The 14,582-nt window shown below is 38.6% G+C and overlaps 1 long non-coding RNA gene across 1 annotated transcript; it reads left to right on the forward strand.

The window, feature by feature from the left end:
- Window positions 1-481: 481 nt before the first annotated feature.
- LOC140245795 (uncharacterized) lies at window positions 482-2,430 on the forward strand. Its single transcript, XR_011902372.1, has 3 exons — window positions 482-666; window positions 1,658-1,829; window positions 2,329-2,430. It is a non-coding gene; the product is annotated as an uncharacterized lncRNA (long non-coding RNA).
- The last annotated feature ends 12,152 nt before the right edge of the window (window positions 2,431-14,582 follow it).

Here is a 14,582-nt window from a genome sequence, read left to right on the forward strand (position 1 = left end):
TACATAAAACTTGCAAGTACGTGTTTTAAGACAAAGTGTCAATACACCTGTAATCTTGGAACTGTTTTTCGGAGGCTTTACGATTATTAAATTCACGTTCTGATAACGAGAATACCTACCGCCAAACTGGTTGACCAATAAGCGAAAAGAAAGAAATCAATTCCTGCGATTATCAAACACCAGTGTAATTTTCTGAATGATATACCCAATTAATGGACGAAATCACATAAAAAATTAATAAAAATGTTTACAAAATATTTATAATGATTTATTCACTTAAAAATTTACGTATGATTATTTTAGTTATTCTTTTTTTTCCCTCATCTGTACAACTAGCCAAATTGGCCACTCATTCAAATGTCTGGAGCGGCGGCGACGACGTACGTGTCGCCGAGCGGTAGATTTTCACGCAGGATGATCGCGCTGCATACAGCTTACACGTAACCGAATGTAACCGAGCAACTTTTGTATTGATCCAAAATGTGTCGATCATCAAGTGTATCAAGCTGACTAGCAAGATTAAACATTTATTATCGCGCTTCAGCTGGTAAAAAACGTGCAACTGTAAGGATCTTCAATTCAAGCACGCAGTCGACAGAAGGCCATTAACTGATGCACAACTTCGGCACTAGACCAGACGTGTTGACCACTTCTCGTAATGTCACGGTGAGTGAGTGTATGGTGATCATGACGCCTTGACGGATCACAACTGACTTAGAGTCTGTCTGAGGATCTAAAAACATTGTTAGCTAGAATGTTCTTAGTATATAGTGTGCAGACCACTAACAGTTCTAAGGCCTGTTTGTCGAAATGTTGTTTATACTAAGTCCCAACAATAACACTACTACAGCCAAACTAGTAAACTATACAGGTCATGTCAGAGGGAGTGCACTGCACTGTACTGTATTGTATAGTGTCCGTGTCTATGTGACAGTACACCATTATCGAGACAATTGTGCATGTCACAAATTTAAAGCAGTTACTAAGTTAGGTTAGTGAGTTACCGGTACTACATGATAATGGTACCACTACCACAGCTTGAAAATTATGCCAGTTGACATCTAACAGTTTTTTGTTTTGTTTTGTTAGATTAGTATAGAATCTGATGTCAGAACAAAGACAACTAACAAACATGACTAACCTATAGTATTAATTATGTTGATCTCAATTCACAGCATCAATCCTTGATCTTTCTTGAAACATGTCTAATCCTATGTAGCAGCTGCACACAGCTAGACTTGGCTGGACTGCTATAATACTAGTAAATGTATCGGTGAGGTAGAGTACAGTCCTGTCGCTGTAGTCTACACAACGCCATGCCTTGCCTGGCGTCTTGTTGGGTTAGGGTTGTGCTAACTGCGACCGGCAGCCCCATACGCATAGCGTAATGGGGCTGCGGACTGTGGCATTCAGGATCATGACAGGGTAGTTCCAGTAAAATGTATGAACCTATTGTTGATGTCACTTGCAATATTCATCAGTGCATTCCTACCTTCGCAAACTTTTATTCTTATTGGAAGCAGTTGTGACGCGAACATTTTCCCTTTCTGAATTTACAAGGCAATAAACACTTACAAGAAACTGATGTAAGACCTAAACCTCACATTATAACGCTACCAGTTACACATTTCTTTTTGTTGTTGTTGTTGTTATTTAGACAAGCAGCTAAATGCAGCTGTTCCACTACCAAGCTGTGGATAACTTCATGTCACATGTGAATGGATGTGACAGAGGTGAGGAATACATCTGTTCTAACCATCTGGAAGTCAGTGGAGAGCAAAGATTATTCAAGAATTCTTCAAGGACGTTATCAAGCATACTTGGTAATGGTAAGTCTTTTAATGACACATAAGTACTGTAGTTAAAACGAGAAAGAACCATGCAGAGCACAATACTACATGATGTACACGTAGTTACATGAGTTCAGCCCTGGGTCTTACTATCATTTGATAAATTGTGACTTGTAACACCAGAAGATGCATGTCCATTTTTGGGTAGGGCCTATACTTATCAGCACTACTGATTGTGTGGCAGTGGCATGATGGCCCCATGACTGCTGGATGTAGCATCAGTTAACAAGTGGCAAGATACATGTATGTGTGGTCCATGATAGGCTGTGAATTACTATAAATTCTTATAATACCTTTGCAGAAAGAATGACTTTGCAAGTATTGTAAATTATGATTTTCCTATTAGATTATATGTAGGACGTATATGACATGATTGTAATTCCTATGAATAATCAATCAGATAAAGTGACCAATTCCTTTATCTCAAATGAGGTAAACTGTCCCCTTTTTTTCCTGTTTTCTTTTTCTCTGTCCATAGATTCACACTTGGGTTCTCTTCACCCTTACAATACTCTGAAGCTGCAAGGACTCTCATCAAAAGGGCCCCCATCTTGGAAGACCCTGGCTGTAATACCACAGGTTTGTGTAAAGTGAAATATGATTTGAAAGGGAATGAGTCTATATTTGATTGGATATTTTGTCACAAAATAAGAAGAGCCTTTGTACATTCCAAATGCTTTGTGGAAAGTAAATGTTTATAGAGTTGTAAGTTAACTATTTGCGCCCCCCCCCCCCAAAAAAAAAGGGGTTGATAGTTATTATTGAAGCAAATGTGATAAGTTTTGCAATTATGCTGCTTCTTCTTTTTTCACATCAACCTCAAATAATATAAAAGGTGATGGTTACTTTGAGCATAGATAATACATATAGTAACATTTTCAATGTAAACCAGGGTTTGAAACTAACTGATAATTTAATGTTTTTGAATGTTGCACTTTTGATTGCAGTTAATAAAATGTGAATAAAAGTTTGTTTGTTGTTATTAACAAATTTGTTGTGAATTCATTCCTCACTATTTGCCCAGAAACCTGCGGGACCACATCCAACGATAGGGACTTTTCGATTTCCCCTCCTGAATGTCGACGTCGAAGTAATGACGTCGTTTTAAGGAACTGTGCATACTCCATGTTCTCCAGTACATCCCAACGCCTGAATTGCAAACGCGTCTGCCAAGGATCTCATGGCCACCTATATTCAGAACACGAGTGATGTCATCACTTAGTGCAACCACTCGCCAGCCTGTTGGAGGGAAGGGAGCCATGACGTCGTAGCAGTACGTAGTGAACGACGTGCACTGGAAATCAAAATGGGCAATATCATCCCAGATGTGACAAACGAACTGTAGCAATCTGGAACCACTCTTGTACAAGAAAGATGGCCATGTCCACACAATCAGAAAGTCCCTATTAGTAATATGTGGGATTCCTTTTGCACCAGATGGCCTTCTCATGGAGGTGGAAGGAACAGTTCTCGCGTCTGCACCTGCACCAACATTTCTGCAGGGGTTGCTTCAACTTTGGCTGTGTAGTGCACATTTGGGCTGGAATATCCCAACACGAAGAGCGCACCAATATTTCATCCAACCCTGTCTCACAAGATTAGGATATATTACAAGTAATTACCATTCCAGGTACAGAGATTGATCAACTTAAATATCCCAGTAGATTCAGGTCGATTCTGGAAATTGCTTTGAATATTTCCAGCAATTCGTTCTTTAAGATAGGAAAGTTGATTAACGTTATATCCCAATAAATTCATGGTGGTTTTACTTCTTCTGGCCCATTGATAGGACAGAAACCTTTTACCTCCGCTGAATTTAGGCAACAAATTCTCATTTGGAGCTTTAATGTCTCAAGTATGTTAACTTGAATTTAAAAGAATATCCTTAAATACAATTCTTGTTTTGCTGCTTACAATGATTGTATGTCTCTGGCCTCTTAACACTGAGTTTAAAGTGTGATTTCCATCATAGTTATGAGCAAGGAAATCTTTTCATGTTACTTGAATTCATTGCAAATCATAGTAAAGGTTGCCTTCCCCGTTTGAGGTACACATGCACCAGATGCAGTATCAATTGAAAAATCTGTTATAAAATGTGTTTGTAGTGTACATATTCTTTGCAGGCGGAGCCTACTAACTTGATACAGGAATATTGGCAACTGAAGCAGTTCACCAAAATGATACTAATCCCAAGTGCTGACCATACAAATATAGGTTGACTGCAGTGTATATTTTTACAGCCAAAGGAGAGTCAAGAATTTCTAAAGGTTCAGATGGTAGTGGAAAACTAAATCACTCTTGAGGTTTTTACATTGTGAGTAACAGGGTGAGGATTTGGTCACTTTGAATCATATACCTGCCCTCTCTTTACTTATATTGAAGTTAAATCTCCAAGCTCACACAAAAGCAAAACACAAACTTCAACATAGCTTCTATGTACAATAGGATCTTACGTGTTTCCCAGTAATCTGAAAAAATACATGAGCATGAGCTTTACTTTCATGAAGATTCCTGTCATTGCCACTGCCGTTTCTAAATCTATATTTTCTTATTTAGAATGAATATGAAGTGCAATCAACCTTGCTTAAGTTGACCTTGCGTAGATCTAGCGATATTCTGTTAAGTTATTTATTTCCTTGAGAGCATTCACTACATTTGAGCAGTGTGTTGTAGTATGTTCGAACAGATTGATATACATGTACATACAGTAGTACCTGCGGTGTACGAGACATGAGCAGACAATTGAATGGTTTGCATGACATGGCTGCACACTAACCCATCTTTTTTTCTTTTCTTTTTTTACTGGCCATACCCATCTGTTTGACCAGTAGGTACCCAGTTTGTCCATCTTTAATGGTCCATTCCGAACAGTTACTGGTCCAACGGTGATTTTCACTGGTCCTGGACTGTTTTACCAGTGCCAGTGGGCAGTGTTGTGCAAAGTGAGATTACCTCAACAGATGGGAGAACTGTAAGGAGATTGCCATTAGATTTAGCCTGATGGTCAAAACTTACTTATAGAAATGTGATCCTCATCCAAAAGTTACTGTTCAGTGGTGAACTGATAGAGAAGACCATGTTAACCCATTGAGGACGGTTTGATTTTGCTACAACACACATTTCCCATAGACATTTGCCTCAGTATACTCACGACTTTTCAGCGGGTTCACACATCTTCATTTTTTTTTTTTTTTTTTTTTTTGGGGGGGGGTCATGACTTCTCTCCAGTCGGATATAAAGCTGTATTTACGCAGCGTGCAAAACAAGCACTCACTACATGGATTTGATACTACATTATGATATGACCAGTGTGCTGTTACATAATGAAGATACAAATCTCTTTCACTAAATGCGCCAGTATATAAAATTGTGTTCTATAGGAAGAAATATTGTACTTTAAAATATAATTGATGGTGACAAACAGTGCGATAATAATACATGTACATGCAGTATGTCTACTACCGCCATCCAATTCATATCTGTGGCCTACCCATTTCTTAATGGTGCATAATCTGTTTACTTTTTTTCTGAGATACAAATGTGTTTCTTGTGTGAAGAGCAAGGGGTATCACTTTGGTTTAATCAAAACTCACTGTACATTGTCTTATAATGCGTCAAGTTGAATGTAGTTTTCTTCGTGACAGAGTAAGAGGAATTTTGATAAGCACAGGTAGACAGACATTAACAGTGTATTGACAGTAAGTATCTATTACTGCGAAGAAGTGGATATACACATGGGACATAAAATCTGTTCATGTGCATTATGAAAGCAAAGAACTTTCCTCGATCCCCAAATACCTGCTTTCTTAGACTATAAGACTCTCTCTTAGCTATTATCCAATTAAAATTAGTTCAAGGAAAGTAAACACTCAACATATTTGTGACACTTGTAACATTTTTCATTTTACTATTTTGCCACTTATGTGAAACTGTCGTCACACATCAAGACATAACATAGACCTATTGGGAGAAGCGTGCATTATGGTGGATGTATACCACTTACCATAGCAATATTTCTAGTTTTACATGTATTCCATTTCTCTTGAAATTCAAAGGTAAAGGTTTAAAAAGGCCATTTCAAAAACAAAACCCTTCTTAATTCAGAGCAATTCTGATATACTTGTTTCATTTTGCCCGTTTGATGCCAAATTTCGTTCCATATTTACCTATAAGTGCCACAGTGTTTTTCTGTCAAAGATTTTACCTTTGATTTAAAGATTATGAACAGCTGTTTCTATAATTTTAACTGAAGTGATTTACAAACAAATTAAATCAAGTGATATTTCATTTGATATGATTGTGTAGGATATTCAATGTGTGGACAAGTGAAAGATGTTCTTCAAGCCAACTTATGATTCATGAGAAATTATGGAAATGTGAATTTTGAGCATGTATGGATTTCATGGCTGTGTAATCTCAATATTTGAGTGTATATTATGACATATTTCTTTGTTGTGCTATTGTTATGTATTCCTGTAGGTACCTACACTGTTGTACATTGTGCCAAAGATAAGCAGTCTCAACTACCTGTACTGCATAAGCTGTTCGTCTTTGCTTACATAAATATTTTTGTGAATGAGAAGGTCACAGGAATTGTCACAAGATCTTATTTTCGTGAATTGACACTGAGACCATCTTAAATGCACTAAATATTATACCCCAGTAGCGCTTGGTAAGAATTTTGCTTGGTAAATTTGCCAACCAAAAATGATTCACAAATTCACAAAAATGGCAACTTATTTGGTACAATGCACTACTACATCGTGTACATGTATATTTTTAAATGCAACAACCCTATTCGTATGTATAGCCCTCTGTGTTTGTAGTGCAATTTCAACACGTGGATGCTTTTGCTTTGTTATAAGTTTCCAGTAAATAAAGCATATAATTTGTACATTGTATATCAAGGAAAAACACCTTAGCATGTCTTATACATACAGTTGTATGCTGTGAACTTACTCTCATAGATTGCATGCATGTGTTTGTGTGCGTGTTTGTGTGTGTGTCATATTGTTTACTTAGGCAGTCACATACCAAAAATAGGAGTAAAAATATGTACCCCTAGTGGTACATATGCTTGTCCCTATACAAGGAACCCTAGAAGTACTCATCTGTACCCCATACAGGGGTACTTATATGTACCCCATACAGAGGAACATATAAGTACCACCTAAGGGAACATATAAGTACCTATGATGATACAAATGAGTACCCTTAAACGTACAAATAAGTACTCCATAGGGTACATATCTGTACCCCAGGTAGGGGTACTTATATGTACCCCTGTATGGGGTACATATAAGTGCCGCTAGGGTTCCTTGTATAGGGACAAGCATCTGTACCTCTAGGGGTACATATTTGCTCTCCTATTTTTTAGTGTGTATAGGGAACGGAAACGCAATTGCAAATTCCAGTAATCACATCAACTTTGAAAGAGTGTAAAAAATCTACAAACGCCCTCATTATGGGTACACCCCTTTTTCAAAACCTCCCCATATGCATACACACAACACACATCTCTGTATTGGCCAATATTTATACATTCATGGCAGGAATAAAACTAATTTTGTATGAATATGAAAGCAGCTCATATCTCGAACCTAAGGGGATATTCCCGCTATATATGTGTGTGTTTGTTTTACTTTATTGAATTGATATAAAGGACGAATAGATAGTGTAGGCTCACGAAGTGTTCAAATTCACCTAGCATCTTATCTTTAATGAATGAACGGATGAATGAATGGCAACCAAAACAATGCAATCTTCGGAATAAGAGATGGAGATTCAGGTTTTGCCTTTTTTGCGAGATGGTTAGCAACTACTTTGGACATGCACGAAATCGAAGAGCATACAATTCTAAGAGGAATAAAAAGTTTACTTGATGAAAACTGTACATGTGTTCCTGAATTGCTGACTTCACTGTGTCTTCTTGAGGGTTCTACCACAATACAACAGCTTGGAAAGTGGTGGTATATGTTCCTGAGTTGGAAGCACCGTTCCTGAGAAGACCAACTAGCAAGCCGTTGGATTTCGGGTATATTGGTAATGTGACTTGTCGCATAGTCCGTGCCCAATCCAAGTTCCAGTCGTCGCCGTTGGATTTCGGGAATAGTGGTAATGTGACTTGTCGCATATGCCCTGTGCCCAATCAAGTTCCAGTCGTCGCCTGAGGAAGTTGGTAACGGTGCGATATAGCACCTTACCCCGTGCCATTAACGATACCTGTGCCACCATATGGTTGTGAAAGGTGTTCCACGTTAGCGTGACTGAGCTGGTAACAAAACTTGGTAGCGCAGAACTTGGTAGCAAGAGTTGGTAGCAGAACTTGGTAGCAAGAGTTGGTAACAAAATAAGTGTAACAATTTAACATCCTCTACAAGTGCCGCTTGGGAGTGACATACTTTAAGTGATGCTGAACTTGGTATGTGTGCCGCTTGTGTTGGTGAGCTGCTTCTGACACAACATAATACATGGTAGCGTACAGACTTGTAGTTTTAATAATTTAAAGGGATCTGCTTGTTTGTTTTTTATCTTATGATGGGCTACCGTTTTCAAGCTATCATTATCATGATGTTAGTTCGGCACTCTCTCTGATCCCTTCAACATAATATAGTCAGGTCGCTTAGTGAAATTACCGTTACACGGCGGATAAGAGCATGAAATTTGGCATACGGATTCCTTTAGGACTATTAAACAATATTAGAGTAGGAGCCCTCTGGAATTTTTAGATTTTTAGGGTGAAAATGCTGAATTTTGATATTTCTTTATAAAATTATATATATATATATATATATATATATATATATATATATATATTATATATATATATTGCGACGAACTCGCCTTCTCGTCGTGAATTAAGTGAGTGTATTTGACTCTCTGTACAAATGCCTCCGCGAGCCGTGTCAGGATGGCCGAGTAGGCGGGGTTCGTTTTGTTGCAGTTTACAACGATCCCTTTAAATTATTAAAACTACAAGTCTGTACGCTACCATGTATTATGTTGTGTCAGAAGCAGCTCACCAACACAAGCGGCACACATACCAAGTTCAGCATCACTTAAAGTATGTCACTCCCAAGCGGCACTTGTAGAGGATGTTGAATTGGTACACTTATTTTGTTACCAACTCTTGCTACCAAGTTCTGCTACCAAGTTTTGTTACCAACTCAGTCACGCTAACGTGGAACACCTTTCACAACCATATGGTGGCACAGGTATCGTTAATGGCACGGGGTAAAGTGCTATATCGCACCGTTACCAACTTCCTCAGGCGACGACTGGAACTTGATTGGGCACAGGGCATATGCGAAAAGTCACATTACCACTATTCCCGAAATCCAACGGCGACGACTGGAACTTGGATTGGGCACGGACTATGCGACAAGTCACATTACCAATATACCCGAAATCCAACGGCTTGCTAGTTGGTCTTCTCAGGAACGGTGCTTCCAACTCAGGAACATATACCACCACTTTCCAAGCTGTTGTATTGTGGTAGAACCCTCAAGAAGACACAGTGAAGTCAGCAATTCAAGAACACATGTACAGTTTATTACATGTAGAAGTCAACATTAACAACACATTGGAATTTATCATACACGGGCTACTTGTTGCGGACTATGTCACACAACGGCCACTTTATATGCCTCTCCTATCGCGGAATGAGGAGGCAATTTTGCACGTCCGTCAGCTATGTAAGTAATACCCGCAGTAAGTTTTCAAATCATTTACAATGTTAACGTGGTTATCAATTTCGTAAAACGATTATAAATTTTAGCAGTATCTCTTGTACATGGTTACTATAATTCGGCATGTATCATCGGTCTAAACCGGAGTTGGTATTAAAATAATGCAAACTTGCCTATGACAAGCAAATAACCACATATTTAATAATAAATGTTTAAACTCATAATAATGCACTATACCACATTAAAATGTTTGCCCAACGTTCCGATAATGCCCCCTTCCTATGCTATAAGCACAATCGATCATAACAAATTATAATCGAAACGGTTAAATCGAATCGGTTCCACCGAATTTCGTTACATATATATATATATATATATATATATATATATATATGTGTAGATATATACTGTATTGCGTAAGTAATAGTCAGGTCGCTTAGTGAAATTACCATTACACGGCGGATAAAAGCATCAATTTTTTCACACGGATAGGACTATTGAACAATATTACAGTAAGAGCCCTGCGGGACTTTTTTTTAAAAAAGAAAAACACTAAAAAGATCAAATTTCAAAATGGTCGACATTTAATTGGCAAAACCCTCACTTTTCATGTCATATGGGTGATAATATGACAATATATTACATTTGTTTTTGTATTTTTGGTTTGCTTCAGAACCTTTGCTTGAACATTGCGTTAGGAGCATTATATTCTTGTGTAATGTAAAGTCTCTGAACTGCTGGGGGAGAGGTATAAGGCAAAAGGGGCGGGACCCCCCCCCCCCCCCTTTACAAAAATGGTTGTTCGTTTGTTCTTTTGCGTGCTTTTTTCTCGTTTTGCTCCATACACGGGGGATAAAAACAAAATTTGGCTCACGGATTCCTTGAGGACAAGGAAACAATATAAGAATAACCACACACACACACGCACAAACACACACACACACTCACACACACACACACACACACACACACATACACACAAGATCAAATTTCAAAATGGTCGACACTTATGGCAAACCCCTCACTTTTCATGTGATATGAATACTTATAGAATGGTTGATACGATTACAATATTAGTATAATATAACCTTTATTTTTGGTTTGGCTTAAAACCTGAATTTGGACATTGCGGTAGGAGCATTGTTTATATTCTTGCGTGATGTAAAGTCTCTGAATGGCTGGGGAAGGGGTTAGGGCAAAGGGCGCGGCCCTCAACTTAAAAGTGGTGGTTCGCTTGTTCTGTTGCATACTTTTTTTTTTTTCGTCTTGCTTTTTACACGGCAGAAAAAAGCATCAAATTTGACGCACGGATTCCTCATTAGAGTAAGAGTCCTCCTGCAATGTTTAAGGAAAACACACACCCACACACACACGACATCAAATTCCAAGATGAATCAATTCATAACAGATCTGAACTTATATGTTATCACATTCCCTTAGTCAGGTCGCTTTATGTCAACATTTGGGCTTACCGTTAGTTAGCGCGGATAAAAGCACCAAAATTTGGAGATGTGATCACCTAGGACCTACTCATTGATACTATAGAATAGGAGTCCTCTGGAATCTTTCGATTTTTAGGGTGAAAATGCTGAATTTTAATATTTCTTTATATGTGATATGTATTGTGTAAGTAAGGGAATGTGATAACATAAAAGTTCAGATATGTTGTGAATTGATTTATTTGTCATGGAACTGAAAACATAAACCCAAACTTGAGACCATGATTAACATCAAAGCATCTGAAACATGGTAGAATTAATTACTGATCAAATATTAAGTACATATGTTATATACTAATCAAATATAATGTATACAGTTTAAACAGACAGAAGTTTCTAAAATGAATAGTTTTCCTACTCAGTGGCGGATTTGGGTGCATGGAGACGCACCGGGCGCGCCCCTTCTATTCTTTGTTAAAACAAAGAAATACAAAGAAAAAATGGAGGAGGAGGGTATGCGCCCCCTTTAATTTTGTAAAGACGCCCCTCCCCCTCACGGAATTCATGGATCCACCCCTGCTACTCCCATGCTCTGAGACTCCAAGAATCATTTTACACTGAAATAATTTTTCAGTGCAGTAAGATTTATTTGTGGATACAGTGCACTCCCAATATGACGAACGCGGGTAAGAATTGTCGTAACAACTAAGTAAAAATCAGGTCCCAAAACTCTTATCTATCTTTCTAGAGATATTACTGTTCTGTTTATAATAAATCGAATTGTCGATATAACAGGGGAAAAAGCTGCAGGTTCCGACGACGTTTGCTATAACGGGGTGCATTCTACTGCTATTACTTTCTTCTTGTGCCACCGATGTGTCTCAGTATACCAGAAAATTTCCCTTCTGAGATTATGGGTGAGCTTCATCTTTTACCAGGAACATTACTGATAATTGTACCAAATGCGGACAGAAATATAGACACAATGTCTTGTCATAGTTGTGCTGGCCATAATATATTGTGTTAAAGATGTTTAAAGTTGCGTTTGAGTGCTGAGGGAGGTTTATTTTGCAGAATGTTTCAGCAGACGAAAGGGACTGACTATCATAGTCGCTTTACAAGAAACTGTATAATGTCCTTTTCCCCCAGAGGATTACCTCTCTCATGTACATGTGCTTTCTGCTGTAACATACTCCAATCCACCGTAAGTGAAATGATGCAATGGATATTAAAGTTTTAACAATAATTGGATTAAATTCCAATACTTTTGCTTTTAAGAATGTGATCCATCATGGTATTTAAGTGCACGGGATCGTTGTGTGATTTGCCAGCAAGACACCGCTCAACCCTTTAAGTGTCTTTTGAAGAGTTAAAGGGCAAGTGGTGATAAGACAGATGCCTACAAGTCATTCATGTCCAATGCTGAACAGTTCCGAGCCATTAATGCTGTTCCAGTTGAACTCTGCTTTGGGAATGAAGAAACTGTTGAAAGCTTGTCATTACACACTCTTACGAACACAATCTTACCATTTGAAATTCAATAATTCTACGTTGGCATGATTGGAGAAGAAAAAGAAAAAGAGAGTTCACATCCTAAAAGAAGGTCAGAAAAGGCTCACTAAGCGCAGGGCATTAGATGTTCAAAAATGTTTCTTCTGTGAGAAAGGATGAGAGGCTGGAGGATGTCCTCCATGAAGTGTCAACATCCGAAGCAGATAAAAATATTCGGGACATGATCACTGAGCTCAAAGTCACCTTACTAATGGCCAGTACAATAATTTACATTCGCAAGGCAAGACAGACGCCAGGAAACATAGATGAGAGGGCTCCTACTCTCATATTGTTTCATGATCTCAAGGAATCCGTGTGCCAAATTTGAAACTTTTATCCGCCGTGTAAGAGCAAAACGAAAAAAAAAAAAAAAAAGGATACAAAAGAACAAGCAAGCAGCATTTTTCTTTTTTCGGGGTCCCATCCCTTTTGCCCTACCCCCCCCCCCCCCCCCGGAGTTCAGACACTCATTATTACGCAAAAATGTAAACAATGCTCCTACCACAATGTCCAAATTAAGGTTCTAATCGCACCCATATATAATGGCATGAAAATTAGGGAGTTTGCTATATAAGTGCTGGCCATTTGGAATTTGATTTCGTGTGTGTGTGTGTGTGTGTGTGTGTGTGTGTGTGTGTGTGTGTGCGTGTGTGTGTATGTGTGTTTGTTTTCCTTAATAATTTCAGGACTCTTACTCTATAATGAGGAATCCGTGCGCCATAGTTGATGCTTTTATCCGCCGTGTATAAAGCAAGACAATAAAAAAGTACGCAACAGAAAACGCGAACCACCACTTTTTAAGTTGAGGGCCGCCCCCTTTGCCCTACCCCCTCCCCCGGCAATTCAGAGACTTTACATTACGCAAGAATATAAACAATGCTCCTACCGCAATGTCCAAATTCAGGTTTTAAGCCAAAGCTAAAATGAAGATATAATTTTTAGGCTAATACTGTCATCGTATCAACTATTCTATACGTAATATCACATGAAAAGTGAGGGGTTTGCCATAAGTGTCCGCCATTCTGAAATTTGATCTTGTGTGTGTGTGTGTGTGTGTGTGTGTGTGTGTGTGTGTGTGGTTAGTCTAATATTGTTTCCTAGTCCTCAAGGAATCCGTGCGCCAAATTTTATGTTTTTATCCCACGCGTATAGAGCAAAACGAGAAAAAAAAGGCACGCAAAAGAACAAGCGAACCATTTTTTTTTTTTTTTTTTTATGGAGGGGGGGGGGGTCCTGCCCCTTTTGCCCTACCCCTCCCCCAGCAGTTCAGAGTCTTTACATTACACAAAAAAGAGGGTTTTGCCAATTAAATGTCGGCCATTTTGAAATTTGATCTTTTTAGTGTTTTTCTAAAAAAAAACCCTGGAGGGCTCCTACTCTTATATTGTTAAATAGTCCCAGGCCCGTAGCCAAGGGGGGTGCGTCGGGTGCGTACGCACCCCCCCCCCCCAAATTCTGAAAGGTCCACTTTTTCATAATAACTGTTTTTAGCAATTCTCAAGATAACAATCCAAATAAATATAAAGACACATTATATGTTACGTAAATGTGGAAGAGTACGTTTAACAATGTTAAAAATGATTGTACGAAACCCTTTTGTTGTATGAACCATCGGATCGTCCCCATGCACACAAACACAAATGTTATGTATCAATTTGTGCGAGCTATTGTTATATTGGCACTGCATGCCATGGCCCTTGGCGCGTGTGACCGGTGTTTTTTTTTTTTTTTTTTTTTTTCCACTGGCCGCCCGAGTACGTGCGATTCGTGGATGACATTGAGGTTGACACTTGCATTTTTTCACAGGAACAGAGGTAAGTGGATGAAAATCTAAAGGGCTTTTTACACTTGTGTTTCTTAACCCCGGACTTTCTCTGACCCAGGACTATCGTTAGTCCCGTACCAATTTTTTCAGCTTTTTACACTCGCCAATTAGTCCCGTACTATCTCTTGTCCGGGGCGAAGGAGAAAACTGACCTTTTTACACTCGTCTTTCTTAGCCCCGGACTTTCCAAACCACATGAATATTCATAATTACGCTGTGTACTGTACAC

This window comes from Diadema setosum, unplaced genomic scaffold, assembly GCF_964275005.1.
Source record: "Diadema setosum unplaced genomic scaffold, eeDiaSeto1 scaffold_34, whole genome shotgun sequence".
Lineage (NCBI taxonomy): Eukaryota > Metazoa > Echinodermata > Echinoidea > Diadematoida > Diadematidae > Diadema > Diadema setosum.